This window comes from Arvicola amphibius, chromosome X (assembly GCF_903992535.2).
Source record: "Arvicola amphibius chromosome X, mArvAmp1.2, whole genome shotgun sequence".
Lineage (NCBI taxonomy): Eukaryota > Metazoa > Chordata > Mammalia > Rodentia > Cricetidae > Arvicola > Arvicola amphibius.
Window position 1 is genome coordinate 70203594 of NC_052065.1, and position 22031 is coordinate 70225624.

The 22031-nt window shown below is 35.9% G+C and overlaps 1 pseudogene; it reads right to left on the reverse strand.

The window, feature by feature from the left end:
• Positions 1-10820: 10820 nt before the first annotated feature.
• LOC119804330 lies at positions 10821-14773 on the reverse strand (annotated as a pseudogene).
• Between the last annotated feature and the right edge of the window lie 7258 nt (positions 14774-22031).

Below are 22031 nucleotides of genomic sequence, written 5' to 3' on the forward strand. Positions count from 1 at the left end.
TCTGGCAAAACATGCTAGGGCAATGCTGGCACAACGGCTGTGACAGTAACCAACCAATGTCTGATTTTACTTAATACCTACTTCGCAAGTTAGAATCCATACTTGATACTCCTTAGGTAACTAATAATCAGAAACTAGATAGCCTAAAGACCTGGCATAAAACCAAATATTTCTTGTCATTTAAAAAAAGATTAATGATAAAATGATTCCCAATAATATGCAGCTATACTCATAGTCAGTGCCTTATCTAGTCATCATCATAAATGCTTCCTTCTGGGAACATATGCAAAGACCCATAGAGAAACATTATATAGAGAGAATCTAATTCTGAGATCTCCATTAAATCCCTCTCCTCAGAGCTTAAAGAACTCCATGGAAGAGGAGGTAGAAAAAGTGTAAGAGCCAAAGGGTATGACATCAGGAGAACAAAATCCTGTAAATCAACTGAGTAAAGCTCATATGAACTCACAAACCATGCTATAAAGCAAGAGTTATCAAAAGAGTATAGTAGCAGTATAAAAACACAGACAATGAAACATAACAGACATCTTTAAAATTAATCAGTGCATCTAAAACCATATTATTTATAATAAATGATCTAAGAACACATGCTTTTAAAGTAAGTCCTTTCAATAAATGATGTTGTGGATATAGAAAAGTTTACTGGATACTATGGGCCTATAGGCTGAAGATGGATGCCCCAATGGTACAAAAGAAATTTGGGTAACTGTCCAGGCAGCAAGATGCCTCTGTCAATTCTGGAGTTTTGGAAATTTCTTACAATTTACTTCCTGTTTACTTAGGTAATATTATATCCTTCCAGAGTCTTTGATGGAGTTAAAGAATAGATAGCTATAGTTTTCCTTAGTTATGATAAAAGATTATATATATATATATATATATATATATATATATATATATATATATAAAACTGTAATTCTTGCTTGATACCTGTTTTATTGTATGTAATTATACTATGTTAAAGTTAAAACCTTCATTTTTATTTAAACAGAGAAGGGGGGTGATGTGGAAGTCCCCTCTGTGTACTGTGATTACTGTTAATGAATAAAGAAGCTTCCTTGGCCTGTTGATTGGGCAGAACTTAGGTAGGTACAGAGGATGGAACTGAATTGTGGGAGGAAGAAGGCAGAGTCAGAGAGATACCATGGATCCATTGCCAGAGTAAGAAATGTGGAAAATTTGCCAGTACATCACTGCCACGTGGGAATACACAGATTAATGGAAATGGGCTAAATTAACATGTAAGAGTTAGCCAATAAGGAGATACAGCTAATGGGCTAAGCAGTGACTAATAATACAGTTTCTGTGTGGTTATTTCAGGGCTAAGCTTGCTGGGTGGCCAGGAATGAACAAGCAGGCCCTATCCTCCTACAATATATTTAAATTTTTTTACCATAAAGTGATGTGGGAGGGTCTTCTGTTTGAGATGATTTCATTGGTTAATAAAGAAACTGCCTGGCCCATTTGAATGGCCAGCCCTTAGGTGGGCTGAGTAGACAGAACAGAATGCTGGGAAGGGAAGTTAATAAATTGCCATGCCTCTGCTCTCTCAGCAGACGCGATGAAGCTCTGGCCCAAGATGGACATATGCTAGAATCTTCCCGGTAAGGCACCACTTAGTGGTGCTACACAGATTATAAGATATGGGTTAATCAAGATGTGAGTAAGAGGCTGGAACTAATGGGCCAGGCAGTGTTTAAATGAATGTAGTTTGTGTGTTGTTATTTCGGGGCATAAGCTAGCCAGGTGACCAGGAGCAGGGGGGGGAAGAAAATCAGGCCTGCTCACAGCTCCTCACTACAGAATGGCACTAACGTGGATAACTGCATCCACAGAAAGCTTGGAAAGAATAGAGTAAAGCATGTTTTCTTGGTCACAGCAATTTCTCATGTCTGCTCTGCTCACTAGAGGCAAGCGCTCTCATCTAAGAGAGGCTTCCTCACTCAGCTTTAGCTGCAAAACCCTGCAGCTCTTTTAAGAGGTCCTGCCACAAAACACTTAAATGGTGTTGATGAAAAGCTGAATGTGTGTTTTTCAGTTTTCAGCCATAACAGGAAAAAAGCTGTGCCATTTTAAAATGCCGGGGTTCTGGGCCATCCTGCCAGGGCAAACTCTGACTCTTTCAAGCAGTCAGTCCTGACTATGGAGTTTTTCATTGTTGTTTAACACTGTTGCAGCTTGCTTACTGACAGGGACCTTGAAACACTGTAGAGTTGTGGCAATGAACATGGCTCTGACCGGTATCTCAGCCACAAGGCTGGAATCACAGAAAGCTAAGAAATGGGCTGGATCTAGCTGTCAAAGCCACGGCTTTAGTCCTACCAATATTGTTTGGTATATTAAAGAATCATGTAGGCAGAAAAAGAGAGATATACAGTAAAAGAAAAATTCAAAGTCGAAGAAAACGTCAAAATGGTTTACAATGTTTTGAAAATGTATGCAGGCTAAAGGTTAAAGTTCTTAAAAGTAAAAAAAAAGGAAGTAGCTAGAGTGTGGTGGTACACACCTTTAAACCCAACACTTGGGAGGCAAGGTAAATTGACCTCTGAGACTTCAAGGGGCAGAGGTAGATTGACCTTTGTGACTTCAAGGTGTGGTAGCACACACCTTTAACCCCAATGCCTGGGAGGCAGAGACAGACAGATCTCTGTGAGTTCAAAGTGTTGTAGCACACACCTTTAATCCCAGTCTGACACAGTGGATCTCTGTTAGTTCAAGGACAGCCTGGTCTAAAGAGTTATTATTCCAGGACAAAGATATACAGAGAACATGTCTCAAAATATAAAAGTAAAAATAAATGAAATAGCAGTTAAAATAAAGTCGTATAAGATGGAAAATACACAGAGAATCTTGATATTGTATACTTTTGTGCTCTCTTTGAATTGTTTGAATGCTGAGGAAGAAGCAACAGCTGCTAAAAGATATTTGTTTATAAATGCTGCTGAACTAATCCAAGAAAGCTATCTTGAAAATGCCTTGACTTCAGAATTTGGATCTAAGGATATGATACTTTGGAAAAGAGATTCTTCTTTTATTTTTACAGAACATGAGACCCGTTGGATTGCTTCTAACCCAATATGGTATGATAAACCACACCCTCCTGAAAGGTTGCTGTGAACACCTTCAGAAAATTACTTCACACAACTGATGACTGAGATGAACCTGGCACACAGGTTACACCATGAAATATCTGATTAACAGTGCCCCCATTCAGCAGGAAGCAGTTTGGAGAGAAATAACTACATCCATATTCTCAGATATTGTTTATAAATGTTCTTTTACATTTAAGGGGGGATATGATATAGATATGAATAATTTGCATTGATATGGGTTTTGCATTAGTGATTTAAATTTAAGGTCAATTTTGTTATATGTATATGTATTTCTGATACTGATTAAGGTATTGTGATTGTGTAGTTTATTTAAAAATGTAATGTATAATTAAGAAATATAGGTTGTTAATGGATAATCATCGATAATAGTAAAGCTTATAGTCATGTTAGTTAGATTTTCTAGATATATAGAGATATATTTCAGTTAGATAGGCATTCTTCATATCTTTCAAAGACTACAGAACATGGCATTTAATGTTTTAATAACATATTTTTCATGACAATGAGTCACATCTGCTCCTGGCAGCACCAATCTACTTCAAGAGGAAGATGGGCATCAGAGAGGCTCCTTATGAGTCCATTTGGGCAAGAACCTGCTCTTGCCTAGACTGTTGCATAAATTGGACACAGAGAACCCTCAGAGAGAGGACTGCTGAACTTGCCTAAAGGTGACATGGTCTTTCAGGGTTCCTGACTCATGAAAGAGTCTGTGAGACATTCTGAAGGACACAGCAGATAGTGACTGAACTGCCTTCGAAATTTCCAGCTTCATGGAAATGTCTCTGGATACTATGGGCCTGATGGCCAAAGATGGATGCCCCAATGGTACAGAGGAACTTTGGGTAACTGTGCAGGCAGTGAGATGTCTCTGTGATTTCTAGAGTTTTAGAAGTAGCTTACTTCTTGTTCACCTTGGTAATATTATATCCTTCTGGAGTCTTTGATGGAGTTGAAGAATAGATAGATAGTTATAGTTGTTTTCCTTGTTATGATAAAAGATAAAATATATATAAATATTGTAACTAATTCTTATTGATAACTGTTTTGTTATACATAATTTTGCTATGTTAAAGTTAAAGCCTTCTTTTTTGTTTAAACAAAAAAGGAAAAGGAGAAATGATGTAGGAGGGTCTTCTGTTTGAGATGATTTCATTGGTTAATAAAGAAACTGCCTGGCCCATTTGATTGGCCAGCTCTTAGGTGGGCTTAGTAGACAGAACACAATACTGGGAAGGGAAGTTAATAAACCGCCATGCCTTTTGAGCAGACGCGATGAAGCTCTGGCCCAAGATGGACATATGCTAGAATCTTCCCAGTAAGGCACCACTTCATGGTGCTACACAGATTATTAGATATGGGTTAATCAAGATGTGTGTAAGAGGCTGTAACTAATGGGCCAGGCAGTGTTTAAATGAATGTAGTTTGTGTGTTATTATTTCGGGGCCTAAGCTAGCCAGTGGCCAGGAGCCGGGTGGGATGAAAAGCAGGCCTGCCCGCAGCCCCACACTACAATAAAGTTGTGCTTGATGAGAAAATAAATGTTTAAACTTATTTACACATTACATATGTCAGTATTGAAATGCTACATGTTACCCCATTAATACATAATACATCCCTGTTTCATTTGCCAATTAAAACAAAATTTTAAAGCACTAAAGGTTAATTGATATGTTTACTAAAGTAAATAATGATGAAATAACAAGTGGTGAATTTTGATTGATTTGTCTTCTTGTAACTGTAGTTCCAGTGAATGGCAACCAAACTTTCTCTACCTATGAAATTCTTTGAATTCAATTCAGTTCAACACATGGACACTAGATATATAATTCAATTTTATTAGATTTCTTCATGGAAATCTTCTTATTTGACTAGTCATTAGACATAATAATGAAGTTCAAATATATTTTAAAAATTAATTTTGTACATAACTTGAATATAATTTATATATGCCTCTTTATTTCTAGATTAGTTGGGATATATTTGGGAGGTGCAAATTATGTATGTTTATGGTCCATTTTGTTTAATTTTCAGTTTTATTTATATCCATGCATGTCCCTAACTGCATATGCAGGCATATTTATACACATTGGCTCATGAACATTATGGACAGTAATATTTGCATACCATATAAACATACACCACATACAAATACCATCATTGTAACCAGCAGTACTACCCACTGTATTTTTTGTTGCTATGATTAAACACCATGGATAAAATTGACTTATGGAAGATAGAGTTTATTTTATTTTATTTATTTGAATGTGTATGCTTAAAAGAAATCCCACACTAGCTCAGAATTGAGTATACTAGAGGCTTATTTCTCTTTGGTTTTTTGAGACAGAGTTTCTCTGTAGCTTTGTGGCTTGTCCTGGACCTAGCTGTTGTAGATCAGGCTGCCCACAAACTCACAGAGATCCACCTGCCTCTGCCTCCCAAGTGCTGTGATTAAAGGCATGTGCTACCATGCCTGATCAAAAATAGAGCATTATTTATTTAGAGGTAGACTCACAGATTACAGTCCTCTGCTCGAATAGGGAACAACAACCTAATACCACAGCTGGAAGAGCAGCAAGACCCATGCTTTACATTAGCATTTATAGTATAGGAGGCCATGCCCAAGTGGGTGTGTAACTTAAAGGCTACTGGCTGTAGGAATTTCTACAGTATTGTCTTATAGTTCTAAGAGAGTCCATAATGTCAGGTGAGACATGGTAACATATTGTCAGAGTAGAAAACTGAGAGGTCATATCTTCAACTGCAAAGAAGAAGTCAAAGGAGTGAACTGGAAGTGGGAGGAGACTATACTATCAATCCTGTTCCCAGTGACATACTTCTTCCAGTCATCTAACTCCTGACTCCATCTCCCTAGTGCTGGGATTAAAGGTATGCCATCCCACATGCAGGGATCAAATGTGTGATCTCTGTTTTTCTTTTATATTAAAACCATCTTGTATAGTGCAGGGTGGCCTTGAACTCACAGAATTCCATCTGCCTCTGCCTTTGAATTGCTGAGATTAAAGGTGTGTGCCAGCACAACCTGGCTTCTATGAGTACCTAGTTTCTATCTCTGCACTCTGATCTTCAGGAAAGCTTTATTTGTTAAAACACAAACAAAATATCACCACATTTCTTCTTTTCTGTAAGATAAAAAAGATTATAACTAATATAGGAAAGATTACATACAATAAGTACAATAACTATATACAATATATACAGGCATTAAATATATCAGCAATTTCTAGTACATTTGAATTTGACAAATTCAGAGAAAATACTCCTTATCTATCCTATCTTGGTGAGTTCAAAGTCTTGTACCTAATTTACTTTTTATTCTAACTTCTATTACCATCTAAAACTTTTTGATATCTTTCAACCATATACACTTTATATCTCTTTAATGAGTTTTGTTTTTGAGTCTTGTAAACAAGGAAAATTATGTAGTCTTCTGCTCTCTCGGAGACCTAAGAAAGAAATAATATTAAATGAGTAAACAGGAAGTACAAGCAAGTGACTTCCAAAAATATGAGAAATGACAGAAATAGCTGGCTGCCTAGACTGTCACCCAAGATTCCTCTGCAAATTTGCAGCATCAATCTTCAGTCTAAGTCTAGAATATTTGAAAGACTTTTCTATGAAACAGGATTTTTGAAGGACTGTCCTACCTTGTGTTGGCAAAGTTTGTAAGTCACCCTCTTTTGTGTCCTGCTGGTCCAATTTGGACAGCATATTATCAACAGTCAAGGCAGAGGCCCTTTATTTTCCAGTGTCTAACTTTTTCTCAGTTGGTAGAGCATAAGACTTTTAATCTCAGGATCATGGGCTTGTGCCCCATGTTGGATGTCATTTTGTAAATGGAGGTTTTTCTCCCACCCACCAGTTCCTGAACAACCACTCTGAGGCTTAATATTAATTACAAACTGTTTGGCCTATTAGCTCAGGTTTATTATTAACTAACTCTTACAACATAAATCAACGCATTCCTATTATTCAGTATTTTATCACAAGGCTCATGGCAGCTTCTGGCATCTCTCTCAATTCTGCCCTTTTTCTTCATGTATCTCTGCTTGGATTTCCTACCTAGCTATATTCTGCCTTGCTATATATCAAAGCAGCTTCTTTATTAACCAATGATAATAAAGTATTCACAGTATACTGAAAGGCATCCCACATCAAATTAGTGCTGCCCATTTGTGCATAGGTACTAGGGACCATACCCTCAAAGAAAAGTCTTACCCTTCCCATCATCAGCAATCAATTTTCAGTAGCACCTTAGTTAGGTTTAGGGATTCAGGAACCCCTGCCTTATATATACTTTTTTCTATTCTTGACTCTAAAACCAGATTGATGACTGAAGTTGCAAAGTTCTGCTGCTTAAATAGGACTGAAATATGGCCCGCTCATTCAATTATACCTTCACCAGTTTTCTGTTTTCAATTGTTTCCTAAACTACCTAAGCTTGACTGTCCTGAGACTCAATCCGTACACCAGGCTAGCCTCCCATTTAGAGATCTACTATTCTCTGCCTCCTGAGTGTTGGGATTAAAGGCATACACCACCACACCCAGCCCTAAAGTTTTCTTTTTTAAATTTTTATTTTTTATTAAAAATTTCCATCTCCCCTACTCCTCCTACTTCCCTCCCCTCCCCTCCACCCACACTCCCACTCCCTCCCTCTCCAGGCCAAGGAGCAGTCAGGGTTCCCTACACTATGGGAAGTCCAAGGTCCTCCCAACTCCCCCCAGGTCCAGGAAGGTGAGTATCCAAACTGACAAGGCTCCCAAAGAGCCCTTCCATGCTGTAGAATAAAAGCCCAGCACCATTGTCCTTGGCTTCTCAGTCAGCCTCCACTGTCAGCCATATTCAAAGAGTTCAGTTTGATTACATGCTCCATCAGTCCCATTCCAACTGGCCTTGGTGATATCCGATTAGATCTGTCCCACCGTATTAGTGGGTGAATGCACCCTGACTTCCTTGCTCATGTTCTCCCTCCCTCTTCTCCTCATTAGGACCTTAATTACTTTTCAGAATTTGAAAGCTTAGCTGGGTTGGATCTTCCCCTGAGGTCACCACTCATTTTATTTCATTTAACACCAGGCTATTCTTTAATCTGTTTATCTCCTTAAATTCAGGACTTAGCTCTATTATACTTTCTTTCTAGTGCCCTTTTTCTCCTAAATCTGTACATTTTGTTGTTTCCATGCTCAGATTTCTCCTTTTCATTATAGACCTTTATGAGAGTAAACACCAATAACCACAGGACATAGCAAATGCTATATTCTTTTGAAATTTCCTTCCTAATCTAAACCTCATCAATTTAGCTTCAAGTAGAGTTTTCTAACAAGACCTAAAAGCAGCCAGTGTTTTTGGTCAAAATATCACAAGAGTGATCTTTAGGTCTCATATTAATATTATTCTCCTCTGAAAAGTCTAGAGTTCCCACAGTTTAAATCACCCTCGGTACCACTGTCCTCCAGGATTCTTCTAGTATGACTCATAAAACCTCACTTAAAGCACTTTACTGCTTTTATAATCTAAAGTCCCAAGTTGATTTTTAGGGTTCGTGAGAATTCTCCCAAATACCACCAGTCAAAATGCATTCAGCAAGAGTGTTTATTATACCATAAGCATGTAGGGTCACACACCTATGCAAATTATCAGAATCCTTGGAAGGGATGTGCAGGCTCCTTTTAAGCACAGCTACCAGAATTTTAAAAGCAATGTGACCATTCTACTTAGGATTAGCTTACATAAGTAGTAATCATATTAGTATATTTCTAACTGATTAGGGCAAGCAGGAGTGAACTAAAGCTATACATTTTTTCCATTCTTTGGCAAGTCTGGACAAGTCCCAGGCTTTGTCATTATTTGCTTATCACCTGTGGGAGAATATTGTTCCAGGAGTACATGCCTCATCCAGTGTCAGGGGCTTTGGTGATTGACTACCCTTTGTTAACTGAGGCCTAGTTCTTAACTAGAGTTATTAGGGGCCTATCATAATATATGCCTGGCCATATCATTCACTTTCCTCCAAACGAAAGCATGGTCAGGTCTATCACAGTAATATTTCAGTTCCTGGTATCAATTTCTGTCTTCATTACAGTTTCTATTGTTACGAAGAGACACCATCACCACCACAATTCTTATAAAAGAATAATTTAATTGGGATTGGCTTATGGTTTTAGAGATTTAGTCTATTATTGTCAGGGCAGGAAGCATCACAGTATGCTAACAGACATGGTACTGGAGAAGTAGCTAAGAGTTCTATAACTAGACCTGCAGGCAGGAAGAACTAACTGACAGTCACACTTTGGCCATATTTGAGTTTCTGATACCTCAAAGCCTACCTACTAATGATATACCTCCTCCAACAAAGCCACACCTCCTAACACTGCCATTGTATTAGTAAAAATAAAATGCTGGAGATCCACAAGGGGTGACACTAGGCCACTGAGGATGGTTTAGGGCAGTGTTAGGTGAGAGACATCAGTGGACCAGTGGGTCCCATGAGAAGCCTCAGCAGGTAAGAGACAGAGACTGATAGGCATACTGTGCTGAATAAAGTTGGATATTAATATATTGGGTTATGGAGGGAAAGAGAAAGGGAGAATGGAGAAGGGGAAAAAGTAGAGAGAAAGAGACAGAGACAGACAGACAGAGAAAGAGAGAGAGAGAGAGAGAGAGAGAGAGAGAGAGAGAGAGAGAGGGGACTTCTTCAGGAGAGAGATGGGAAGGAAGATAGCTCAGGTTGTAAGCAGAAGAAAAATCCACTTCCCTTGACCTGGGTGGGGTGGGCAGGGCTTGTCTCTTAAAGGGACAGGACACACCATTACAGCCACTCCCTATGAGCATATGGGGGCTTTTTTATTTAAACCACCACATAATGATAGATAAGGGTGGTCCTTACTCTTTATCAAGGAAACTTCTCCTTACAACAGATAGAAAATCTTACAGAAAAACACAACCAATCAAACTGCAGAGTAGTGGATCTCAGTTTCAACAGATGCATCTACAACTACCACAGTTACGTCTCACAGACATTTGCAGAGGATTGGATAGAAAGAAAGTATGAGAAAGAAGAACAGGACATTTGCTGTAAGAAGGTGGGTTGAGAAACCAAGGAATCAAGCCAGTAAGCAGGTCCCCTTCGTGACCTCTGCATCAGCTCCTGTCTCTGGGATTCTTTCCTGTTTGAGCTCCTGTGCTGACATCTTTCAGTGAAGATTAGCAATGCTGAAGTATAAAGCCTAATAAATGCTTTCCTTCCCAAGATCTCTGGTCATGGTATTTTATCACAACAATAGAAGCCCTAACTAAGACATCCCTGAATAATATTCCATTGTGGATATGTATCACATTTTCATTATCCATTCATCTGATAAAAGACATTTAGGATGTTTACATTTCCTGGCTCTTTTCAAGAAGGCACCAAAAAATATTGCTGGGCAAATAACTGAGGAGTAGGAATTCAATTGCTTCATACACAAGCCAAGCATACATCTGGGTTATATGGTAGATTTGTATTCAGTTTTTTAACACTTAATTCACTTATTTTTCTCATATAAAAACCCCCATTTGGTGATCACAGCTAAAGCCTTTATAAACAAAAATTCCAGTGTGTATTTCACAAGAGGGACAATAAAATCCTGAGAAGAAGACCTGGTGAACACAGTTTCTTTTCAGAGGCTAGGGTTCAGATCTTAGGGCAGCAGGTCTTAGAGATAGCATCAAGGTTGGCCTTGGCAAGTTGTTCAGGATGACAGTGAAGCTCTTAGCTGATGTGTAACAATCATCAATGCTGTACATCATCAGTAACTTCTTGGGCACAGGAGCAGAGACAATGCCATTGCCTCTGGGAACAGAGTTGAGATGCACCACCAACACAGAGCTACTGTGGCTTGTTACTTTGTATTGAACAGTGTGGGACTTGCTAATCTTGCTTCTCCAATAGCCTTTCAGCATGGGGACAATGAGAAGCTTGGCCAAGATGATAGCCCTTGGGATTACACCATGACCAACATGACCACTGTAGTCCCCCATAGTGACAAAAGCCTTGAACCTGATTTTCTGGCTAGTTTGAGTCTGCTTCTGCATTGGCAGGATCTCTTATCCTTTAGACATGCAGCCAGACAAACATCAATAATCTCAGATTCCTTAATGTGAAGGACTAACATGTAAATCTCCTCCAGGGACTTGATCTTTATGCCCTTAACCAGATGGCCCAGCTTGTTGACAGCGATATACTCCTTATCTTCAGCTTTACTTCCCTGAGTCAAGTGTCCTCAGTCATGGCCACAGCCTTGACCAAGATCGGAGACCAAAAGACCTCTGCCAAATCCTATGCAGAAGCTCCCATGACCTTTTAGCCCCGAGTCTTTGGGCACTCCCACTGCACCAGTATCATCTGCCATTTAGTATTTTCCCAAAAAGAAATTACTTTCAATTTTTAAATATTTGCCTAATGATTTCCAGAGAAAGTATAAAAAGACACATGATAAGTGCAATACTAGGTGGAAGAGCATTATGAATGATGTTTTGTCATTGGTAACAAGGATCCATGTCTTCTAAGGTATCAGCAATCCCTTATGTTATTCTTGTCCTAAGAACTGTTTAAAAAGTTCCTATTCTTGCAAATAAGGTAATAGTGAGAGAATCTTTGGTCAAGGCTGTGGCCATGGTTGAGGAAAGTTGACTCAGGGAAGTAAAGGAATGTCTCTCTTTCTCCAAAACTTCACCAACATTTGTCATTGGTTGTTTTGGATCTTAGCTGTTCTGACTAGGTGAGATGAACTCTTAAAGTTCTTTTACTTTTCATTTCTCTAATTACTAGGGATGATTAAAACCTTTTGGATGTTTTTCATAGTGATTTCTTTTTCTTCTATTGGGAAATCTCTATTTAGATACCTATCCAATTTTAATTGAGTCATTTGTTTCCTTGATTCTTGGTTATTTTGAGTTCCTTATAAATTCTGGATATAAAATGATCTAATACCTATGTTCTTTAACAATTCCCTAAAGCCGGGCGGTGGTGGCCCACGCCTTTAATCCCAGCACTCGGGAGGCAGAGGCAGGCGGATCTCTGTGAGTTCGAGACCAGCCTGGTCTACAAGAGCTAGTTCCAGGACAGGCTCCAAAGCCACAGAGAAACCCTGTCTCGAAAAACCAAAAAAAAAAAAACAATTCCCTAAAGTAAAATGAGGAGTAATACTACCAAGATCATTGTACGAAATCAGTATTACATTGATTAACAATCAGGATAATAAAAAATATTAACAGTTTCCTAATAAATGCAGATGGAAACATCTTTAATAAAATACTTGCAAACTGAGTCAAGGGAGCACTGAAAACATACCACAATCAAAATGATTTCAACCTAGAGAAGCAAGGATGTTTCCAAATACATAAATCCATAAATGTAAAATAATACATAAATAAAATCAAGATGATAGCCAGATTATTGTCTCAATTATATAGTTTGAAAAAGTTTACATCTTTCCATGGTAAAGATATGAAAAAATAGGAATAGATGGATAGTGCTTCAGTTTATCAAAGGCTTTATTCCCAAAACCTATTGTCAATAGTATACTAAATAGTGAAAGACTGAAAACTTTAAGACAATGGCCACTGTATACATCTTGCTCTATACAGTTCTTGACCTCTTAGCTAGTTCAATAAAGAAAGAAAAAGAAATAAAGTACACAAAAATACAAATTATCTGTATTTGAAGGTGACACTATTCTTGTGTTTTAGTTATGTTTTTTCACTCCTTAATCCGTCCCTTTATCTTGTCATTCTTTTTGTCTACTTGATTTTATTTTGTTTCTCTTCATCTTCTCTTTCTCTTCTACATACTTCTTTTCTCTTTCTTCTCCTCTTTATCCTTCTTAGCCATTTTACTTTTATTGATTTTTTTATTTGTCTTGGGGTAAATTTCATATATTACATTCTGTCTTCTAATGCAGTATAGATCAGATGGATTTTGAAATCTTATCCCTGCTGTATCATCTTCCAAGAGATGGATTATAGGCATGAATCACAGTTCTCAGCTATATTTGTATACAGAGATTTCATCTCATCCCAGTAAGAATGGTTATCAGTAAGGAAACAAAAAGAAAATGCCATTAAAATGTGGACTAAAAAATTTCAATATTATTGGTAGGAATTTAAATTAGTGCAGTTACTATGTAAATTATTGTGGAGGTTCCTCATAAAACCAAATAATAACTCTCCATGATCTAAATATAGTATGTCTAAGTAGATATACAAAAAGGAAACAAAGTCAGCATATAATTGTGATACATAGCATATCTATGTCAATTTTGGCAATAGTTACAATAGTGAAATAAACAAGTTATTCAATTAACCCAGGTTCCCATTATCATATGAACAGATAAAGAAAATTTAGTGGTTATTTTATATATATATATATATATAAAATCAAAAATAATTAAATTACATAATTTTCACAGAAATAGATGGATCTTGACATTACTGATTTACTGAAATGAGTTAAACTCAGAAAAACAGCTGCACCCTTTTTCTCACAAATGTGGAACTAAAAAAATAGACATTAACGTTGAAGAGAAGCAATGTTGAAAAAGTGAAAGGACCTAGAGAAAGTGATGTTAGAAGTATAATTAATATATGCATTAAATGTCATAATAAAATCTCATTATTTTGTATAAAAATTAACATTGATAAAGATAACTACTGTAAAACATGGAAAAATTCCAAATCAGCACTTGTACTAAAGAAATTTGTGATATGTACAAAGAAAACAAAGTTACTGGAAAGATTGCATCTGAAGATGAAGTAGTTTCAACCATGCTGAAGACTAAGGATAAATAATAATTCCTGTCATACTATAGATTGTCAAATTGATAAAATGTGGAATCAACTAAATGTAAGTTGCTGGGGCCTCCTGTGAGGGATTTCCCTATCAATTTTCTAAAAGTGAGAAGACACACCCCAGATGTGGACAGCACATTCTAATGACAATTTGGTTAAAATGTGTAGAAGATACAAGATTTTCCTTTTCCTTTATTTTTGTTCTTTCTGTTTTTTTTTTCTTTTCTTTGCTGCTTAGCTTTACTCTCACTGGCAAATTTGTCCTCAGGTCTCTGCAACATTCCTTCACTGAAGTCAACCTTGTTCCACTGAGCTTACAAAATAGGCTATATGTCAGCAGTTCTCCAGGTCTTTAGTACAAAATTGAGACTGCTAAAACCTCTATCCTTATATCCTAAGCAATTACTAAGACTTTAGAATCTCCAATATTAGCTATTGTTGAACTACCTGGGTCACATTGTGGAAGCTAATCTAATAAACAACCATATAATGTGTATTCATTCTCTTGGTTCTGTTCTTCCAGAAAACCTTAACTAATATACTTTCCAAAGCAAGTATTTAGGTTCATCAAAAAAGCTTCTTCTGGAATATGTATAAAAATGTTAAAAACAGCATAAAATTTAAAAGTAGGCACTAAAGCACAAAAAAATGGAAAATTCCCATCTACTTTAGGAGTATGCTGGTATGGTACCGGTAGCACAATGAAGATTGATATGGGGTGTAGAAGCAACTAAGACAAAAATTACCTGCCCATTTTCTGGCAACATAATCAGAGTGGGATAGACAGTCATCTTGATTATAAAATTGTTCCACAAATCCTTAATTCCATTACTGAGAAAACTACCTGAAAGGGGAAAAGCTGTAATTTAAAGTTCTATTAATAATAGAAAATTACCTGCCATCATGAATCTGTTTTCTATGAAAAGGAAAATGTCAGGGTTATATTTTTGCCTTCAAATATAACCTCACTGTTTTAATCCCATGAATAAAAGCATTCTTCAGTTTGTCAGGGTTATAGGCTTTTGTCTACTGTTTGATTAGTTTCAATCAGCAATTGATTCTAATCCTAGTGTAACTAGTTCATATTATATATAATTCATCATTTAATATTGATAAAGGAAGGAATTTCATCAAAGCTACAATAGAGAAATTAAAGCTTTAAAATAATATGCTAAAATTTTGAGGAATAATAATAATAATAAATGCTTCCTCTAGTTTTGTATGAGACTAGGAAAAAACTCACAGTGGAAAATAAAATGTAGAAAATGATATTTTTATACTAAATTTAGAAGTGAGAGAAATGCTAAAAGACATCCAAAGGTGTAAAAATTAGGAATTGAAATTCATGTTCATTCATCTTCAAAGAACAAAACATAAAAAATTGTACAAGAAACTACTTTAATATGAATGTTACTTAAAATTACTGATATGATTCAAATTTTAATTATTAGATTGGAAATTTGTAGAATAGAATTCTTCAGAAAAATATATTATTCTCTACAATTATTAATGCATTATGACTTCTGCAGTGATAATCTGATGTATTCAGAAAGATAAATGACCTCTAATTATAATATTTTATGAACTAATATTTCAACTATAATGGATCACCAATTACAGTGACATAACTCAAAGGTCTAGAATCAACTAAACAGTTATCCAATATTGTCTCAGTACATGTGTCACTCTCTTCCCCTCACTTTTACCTTCACTTTAGGCATTGATTATACATTGTGGAATAATTAGGAATCTCTTTTTCTCTTCTCTGTTTATTCTCTCACCTCCCTCTTTCTTCCCTTTCTCCTCTACTTCCCTTTCTTCTTCCCTCTTTTAACTTTACTCCCACATATCTCCCCTACTTCATCTTCAGATGCAATCTTTCCAGAGAGTAAAAGAAAGAAAACAATAATATATAAGATATATAGATATATGATAGATAAGTAAGTGGTAAATAATATTTTTTGCAAATTGCAGCACTATATAATTGGATGCTCCATTGTGACATTATAGTGAATATGTAGTGTTGAATTTTAAAGTTAGTATATTTTAACATTCATTTGCTCATTATCTGTCAGTTAATTTAAAAAATTTTTTCCATAGATATGTTCAGCATATATATATATATATATATATATATATATATATATAATTTTTGAAAATATCCATTCATGCCCCTTAGCCATTAATTTTTGAGAATATTAATATTATAAACAATAAGCTTCATCATGACATTCTCATGTATGCATATGATATACGTGAATCATACTTTCTATTACCCGGCCTTCCCATTCTCTCACATTTCCCATACCTCTTTAAAATACTTACTAATTCCCTTTATTTCTGTATTTTTTTCTTTTTCTTTACACTTTCAACTTCTAGTTTCATTTCACACTGGTTAGAAAAATCATGGTATTTAAGACAAATATATGGATTTATTTGAAAGTTTTCTCCATGTAATCAGAAAAATTATTCTTCTGATGTTGAATAGAGTTCTTATTATTTCTCTTTAGTCAAACTGATGTTAAGTGTTGTCCATATTATCTTTTAAATTACATTAAATTTGACTTTCTGGTTATATTATCAACTACTGGAAATAGGTTTTTATTGTCTCAACTGCCTTTGTACAACTGTCAGGTTTTCTTTCAATGATGTCTATGTGTGACTCAAGTCATTTTGAAATCTTTTCTCCTATTTTTTGGAAAATCTTTAGAATACATTTTTCAGTGCATGTTTGCTTACACTGGTAGATTTTCTTTGGCAATTGACACCCTCATTGATAGCATAGCATATTTGCTTGCTTAAGATTTATTCTGCCTGATGTATTCAGTTCTGTGTAGGCAGAATTTTATGTCCCACCAACTAGTTCCCCAATAACCACATGGAGACATCAAATTAATATAAATGCTCAGCCAATAGCTTAGGCTTGTTACTAAGGAGCTCTTACAACTTAACCCATATTTCTTATCTACATTCTACCATATGGTTTGGTACCTCCTTCTTTTAACATAGTATGTTTACCTTCCTTCTCCCTGCATCTCCTAGCAACTCCACTCCCCGTTATCCCAGTGAGTTCTCTACCTGTCTGCAAATAAGTCCTGCCTAACCTCTTCCTGCCTAGCTATTGATGAATTAGATCTTTCTTACACCAATGAGGGCAACACATATTCACAGTGTATAAAGATTATTTCACAACACTTCTGCTTTCTTGCCTTGACTATCTTCATGCAATAAATTCTTTCCTTATCTTTTAATTTACTTGTGTCCTTACATATAATAAAAAATTTTAAGTTTCCATATATTTCTTGGTGAATACATAATGAAGTACATTTCATTCATACTTGTATACAATTATGCTTTGTTCTTGTTAGTTCCCCCATGCTTTTATTAGTACATTCTTCCTCTCACTCGTCTCCTTTTTCTTTGCATCATAAATAGATTACCTTTCTGTTTCCATGACATATATTCTAATAACCTCTTTTCTCATCTCTTTCTCTTCTCTTTGTTAAGTTTCACTGTCTCATTTCTACTTTTATTTAATATATATAATTTGAATTTAGATTCACATATAAGAGAAACATATTACATGTTTATCTTTCAAATCTGGCTTAATTTGCTTAATACAAGGAACTTTAGATCTGTGCATTTTACTGAAAATGTCTTAATTTCATTCTCTTTAGAACTGAATAAAATTCTATATTGTACATTACCACATTATCTTTACACAATCATCTCTTTATGAATATCCAGATTACTTTTTAATACTAATTTATGTAATTTTTATATGCTGGCCACAGTTTTTCTTACCCCTTCTCGTCCCAGCCCCTCCCTACCACTTTCCCATTGTACCCCTCACACACACATTCTATTTTTTCTTCAGTAAAGGCAGTCCTTCTATGAATATCAACAAAACATGGCATATCAATTTGTAGTAACACTAACCACCTCCCCTCATATTAAATCTGGACAAGGTAAATCAGTATGAGGAATGGGGTTTCAATAACCAACAAAAGCATTAGAGACAGTGCCTGTTCCCACTGTTAAGAGTCACACAAGAAAACCAAGCTACACAAGTGTCATATATATTCAGAGGGCCTATGTCAATCCTATGCAGACTCCCTGGTGGTCAGTTCAGTCTCTATGATCCCCTACAAGCACATGTTAATTGACTATGTTTTCTTTTGATGTCCTTGACACCTTTGGTAAATCTTATAATTCCTCTCTTCAGCAGGACTCCCTGAGTTTGGCCTAATGTTTGGTTGTGAGTCTCTTAACTTGTTTTCATCTGTTGCTAGATGAAGCCTCTCTGAAGACAATTAGGGTAGATACATTTTGCTTCTTCTTGTTGCCAGTAATCTTTGGTTCTATTCCTAAGTGTTTGAAACATCCACCGTCTTGGTCCTTGCTATCCAGATCATGTCACAGATGGCCTCACACTTCTGGCATGGGTATCAGTCTAGAACAGTCATTAGTTGGCCACTCCCACAATCTATGTGTTACCCTTACCACAGCACATTCGGTAGGGCAGGACAGACTGTTGAATGAAGGTTAAGTGGCTGGGTTGCTATCCCAATCCCTACACTAGAAGTCTTACCTGGTCACGGGAGAGTGCCAGTTGAGGCTACATGTTACTAATGCTATCAATCTTAGCGAGAGTCACTCTTGTAGATCTCTTAGCACTTCCCTTGTACTAGGTTTCTACCTTATCCTAAAATGACCCCTTTTCCAATCATCTTTTTTATTTCTCTTTTCCTCCATTCTACCACCTCATGTTCTATATCTCTGTAGGAGAGCTCGAAATCAGAGATGGTGATACCTCTAGATTTTCTTTATTGTGTAGGATTATTTTAGGTACCCTGTGTTTTTTGTTTTTCCATATAAAGTTCAATATTGTTTTAGAAGTGTATAAAGAATGGTGTTGGAATTTTAAAGGGGATTGCATTGAATCTATAGATTATTTTTGATAAGATACCCATTTTTTACTATGTTAATCCTACTGATCCATGAACATGGGAAATCTTTCCATCTTCTAATATCTTCTCCATTTCTTTCTTCAAAGACTCAAAGTTCTTATCATACAAATTTTTCACTTGTTTGGTTAGAGTTACACCAAGATAACTTATATTATTTATAACTATATTCATACATTATGAAGGGTATTCTTCTCTTGCTTTCTTTCTCAGCCCTTTTATCATTTGTGTATTGGATAGCTACTAATTTTTTGAGTTGATTTTGTAACATGATACTTTGTTGAAGGTATTTATCAACTGTAGAAAATCCCTGGTAGAATTTTTGGGCTCTCTTATGTTTACCAACTACCATCTACAAATAAAGATAATTTGAATTCTTCCTTTCTAATTGGTATCCCCTTGATCTCCTTCAGTTGTGTTATTAATCTAGCTAGAACTTCAAGTACTATATTAAATAGATATGAAGATAGTGAAAAACCTTGTCTTATTCCTGAAATTAGTGGAATTGCTTTGAGTTTCATTCCATTTAATTTGCTGTTGACTATCAGCTTGTTGTATATTGCCAGGACTTTTATCATGAAGGTTTGTTAAATTTTGTCAAAGTCTTTTTAAGCAGCTAATGAAATGATCATGTGTATTTTTTTCAGCTTTGTTTTGTGGTGGATTGTATTTACTGATTTTTTTATGCTGAACATCCCTGCATCACTAGGATAAAGACTACTTGATCATGGTGGATGATCTTTTTGATGTGTTCTTGGATTTTCTTTGCCAGTAATTTATTGAGTAATTTTCATCGATGTTCATAAGGGATATTGATTTGTAATTCTCTTTATTTATTGAAACTTTTTATATTTTAGGTATATGTAGTATGATTTGTGATAGGTCTAAATAATAAAAACCCAGAAAAACATATTGGGGATATTGACTGTATTTTCTGTACTGCCTGGTTTCTGTAGTCATTAAGTCATTTCCAAAGAAATCATGTAGAGGTCAACATTAATTATAAACTGATTGGCCCATTAACTCAGGCTTCATATTACTCTTATAACTTATATTAGACCATTATTCTTGTCTGAGTCAGCCACATGGCTCAGTACCATATTTGGCTAGGCAGTCACATCTTCTTCTTCTGTGGCTGGGTCATGATTATAGACTAGGACTTCCTTCTTCCCAGAATTCTCCTGTTCTCATTGACTTACCTCTACTTCCTGCCTTGTTGTCCCGCCTATAATTCCTGCCTAGCTACTGACTAATCACATTTATTTAAAATATAATTGATTGAAAACAGACCATTATCCCACACCAGGGAAAATGCTATGAGATTAGAGAGATGAAAGAACAAAATCAAAACCACCTTACCCCTTCACGTCCAAGCTGAAAAGAAATGAGAATGACTTACTGAGAAAAGGTACCAAATAATGTGCCCAAATATAGATAAGAATTTGGGTTAATTTAAGTTATAAAAGATAGTTAGTAATAAGCCTGAGCAGGATGCCAAGCAGTTTGTAATTAATATAATACACTTTGTGTTCATTTGGTAATGAATAGTTATGGGAATAGGTAGGACAAAAACTTCTGTCTGCAAATGATACCAAACATTTGGCAACTACATCCACATAAAACCTGAGAGGTTTGGAAAGAGATACTAGACAAACAAAAAAAAAAAAACCAAACAAAAAAGAAAACAAACAAACAAAAAACAGAGTCCAGCAAAGCTTCTTGGTATAAGCATTTCTGTGGGTGGACTCTGTTTGTTATAGACAAGCAGAGGTGCAGATCCTTTAGAGGCTTTCTAACACAGCATTAGCAACAAAAACAACATGGCTCTTTTAAGAGGCTCTGCTACCAAACACTTAAATAGTGTTTATAAGCAGCCAATAAAATGCTTCTTGGTGGCAGCATGGATCTAGAAGCTCCACAGAGTTGTGGCAATAAATATTAATCCAGCCAGTACCTCTGCCATGAATTTAAACTGTCAGGAAGTAAAGAAATGAAGTGGAACCACACATCGAAGTGGCCACTTTAATCCTTGCTATACCACTTAAAGACTCATATATTCAGATAGAAATGTACAGTAAAGACAGATCCCAATGGAATAAACCTCTAAATGGTTTGCAATGTGTTTAACAGTATACATAGGCTTGGGAGAAAAAAAGAAAAAGCCCTTAAGCAAAGAAATAGAACAATAAAAGTCATGTAAAGACAGAAAATACACAGAGAATCTAGATGCTGCATGTTATTTTGTTGCCTTTGAAGTGTTTCTCTGCTGAGGAAGGAGCAACAGCTGCTAAAAGATTTTGATTATAAATGCTGCTGGATTAAACCAACCTATATATTTTAAAAATACCTTGACTTCAAAATTAAAGTCAAAATATATGTTACTTTGGGGGAGAGGTTTTACTGTTGTTTCCACAGAAAATGAGAGGCTGTGGATTAATTCTAGGTTAAGAAAAACCAAGTTTGATTGAGAAGGACCCCCCTGAAAAATCTCTGATCGGAGTGAATGGCATAGATAATCCAACAACACAGAGCACCTCTGTTATAATTTCTTCTGAGTTCTACAACCAGGACAGCTTCAAGGTGACTGGTTGAGAAGATCTGATCTCACTCAGTATTTGACCATAATCCTAAATTTTCTCAGGGTCCCTCCCAAAGATCACAAACACCCCCAATTATCAGGAAGTAGTCTAGAAAATGAAAACTATGCCCATGTCCCCAAAATATGGATTATGGATGTCTGTCTTTGTTAAAGTGTTGGTTATAAGTTTTTTATGGATAATGGTCAAGAAAAAAAAAACTAAACAAAGGAAATTGGATTTCAGGTTCTGGTTTTGAAAAATGGGGGAAATGCTTTGAGATAATGCTCTTGCACTCTGTAAAAATTTGTTACTTGTATTAATTTTATGAAATACTAATTGTCCAGTAGCTATACAGGAAATATAGGTGGAGTAACCAGGCTAGGAGAATTCTGGGAAGAGGAAGGGCAGAGATGGAGTTACAAGCCAGACACTGACGAAACAAGATTAGAATGACTTACTGAGAAAAGGTACTAAGCCACTTGGCTAAATATAGATAAGAATTA